The sequence below is a fragment of the Chrysochloris asiatica genome, unplaced genomic scaffold (genome assembly GCF_000296735.1).
Source record: "Chrysochloris asiatica unplaced genomic scaffold, ChrAsi1.0 scaffold00052, whole genome shotgun sequence".
NCBI lineage: Eukaryota > Metazoa > Chordata > Mammalia > Afrosoricida > Chrysochloridae > Chrysochloris > Chrysochloris asiatica.
This window is the reverse complement of record NW_006408570.1, coordinates 15,828,258-15,830,482: the sequence shown is the minus strand read 5'-3', so window position 1 is coordinate 15,830,482 and position 2,225 is coordinate 15,828,258. Positions and strand designations below refer to the sequence as shown.

The 2,225-nt window shown below is 36.0% G+C and overlaps 1 protein-coding gene across 1 annotated transcript in view; it reads right to left on the bottom strand.

Annotated features, from left to right (window-relative positions):
- The window catches only part of WDPCP (WD repeat containing planar cell polarity effector), a 474,567-nt gene that overhangs the window by 209,352 nt on the left and 262,990 nt on the right, over positions 1-2,225 (bottom strand). The gene's annotated exons all lie outside the window — the stretch shown is intronic.

Sequence of the window (2,225 nt, the reverse complement as noted above, 5' to 3'; positions counted from 1 at the left end):
ATGCTGGATAACATGAAGAGGAATAATGTATGAATTACTGGCATTCCGGAACAAGAAGAATCAAAGAAGTCCACAGAGGAGATAGATGAAGAGCTTCTGGAAGAAAATTTCCCTAACATCTTGAAAGACAAGAAGATAAACATTCAAGAAGCCCAACATACCCCAGGAAGGACAGACCGCAAAAGAAAGTCTCCAAGACATCTAATAATCAAACTCTCCAAAATCAAAGACAAGGAAAGAATACTAAAAGGGGCCAGAGAGAAGAGAAATATAAAGTATAAAAGCAAGCAAATTAGACTAAGCTCTGACTATTCAAAACAAACCAGGCAGGCAAGAAGGTGATGGGGAGACATATACAAAACCCTGCAAGAAAAAAACCGTCAACCAAGAATTGTCTATCCAGCAAAACTATCAATCAAATACGATGGTGCAATCAAAACATTCCAAGATAAACAGAATCTGAGAGATATCAAAACCAACCCAGCACTTCAAAACATCCTAAAAGGAGTTCTGAGGACAGAGAACCAACAAGAACAGACAACAAACAGAGATTGACAGGTATGGCAACACTACCTGGAACACAGGCAATAGATAGCAGAGTCCAGAACAGAATGAGACTACAACACAAACTCAAGGGAGCGGAGACATCAACTGAAGGACATAAACATATTAATGTCAAAGAATGGACAAACACAGCAACAGAAGCCCAGGTGGTGGGAATACCAGGTAAATTCCAGGTTAAAATGGAGTATCCTAAATGCAGAGAAATGTTAGTAGACTACAAGGTAACCGCAAAGAAAGTTAACACACCATACCATATCATAAAAACGAATTCCAAAGCAGAACAAGCGAACAGAGAAACTAGAATGAACAACACCGCCAAAAAAGTAACATAATGACAGAAATCAATTTATACTTATTGATAATTACATTGAATGTCAATGTATTGAATGCACCAGTGAAGAGAAAAAGAGTGGCAGAATGGATAAGAAAACATGATTCATCAATATGCTGCCTGCAAGAGACACACTTCGCACACAAAGACAAAAACAGACTAAAAGTTAAAGGATAGAAAAATAATTACCAAGCCAACTGCAACAATAAACAAGCAGGAGTGGCAATATTAATCTCCAACAAAGTAGACTTTAAGATAAAAGCCAGCATAAAAGACAAAGAAGGTCACTATCTTATGATCAAAGGATCAATTAAGATGACATAACCATAATAAACATATACACTCCCAACGAAAGAGCACCAAGATACATGAAGCAAACCTTAATGGAATTGAAGAAATAAATAGATAAATCCACAATTACAGTGGGAGATTTCAACACACCACTCTTAAAAAGGGATAGAACAACCAGAAAGAAAATTGACAACGCTACAGAGGAACTTAACAACACAATCAACCAACTTAACCTCATAGATGTATACAGAGCATTCTACCCAACAATGGCCCAATACACATTCTTCTGCAGTGCGCATGGAACATTTTCCAGAATTGACCATGTATTAGGTCACAAAGCAAGCCTCCATAAATTCACAACCATCAAAATTCTACAGAGCATCTTCTCAGACCACAATGCTATAAAACTAGAAATCAACAATAAGAAGGCCAAAGCAATAAAGTCGAATACATGAAAACTGAACAACACCCTTCTGAAAAACGACTGGGTAAAAGAAGAAATTAAATGTGTATTCACAGTTCCTAGAAACAAATGAGAATTAAAACACAACATACCAAACAGCGAAAGCAGTCCTGAGAGGATGATTTATTGCAATAAATGCACACATCCAAAAAGAGAAAAGAGCCAAAATCAACACATCTTCAACAATTAGAAGCAGACCATCAAAGGGAACAAAAGAAGGAAAATAATAAAGATAAGAGCAGAAATAAATGAGATGGAAAACCGAAAAACTAAAGAAAGAATCAACAGGACAAGAAGCTGGTTCTTTGAAAGAATTAATAAAATTGACAAACCACTGTCAAAACTAACTAAAGAAAAGAGGGACAGGACACAAATAAATCACATTAGAAACCACATAGATTAAGTCACAACAGAACCAAACGCAATAAAAAATATAATAACAGAAAACTACGAAGAGCTTACTCCAACAAATTCGAAAATTTGCATGAGATGGATACATTTCTAGAAAAACAAGACCTACCTAAACTTATTCGGGCTGAAGTAGAAAATTTGAACCCATAACAAAAGAAGAAATTG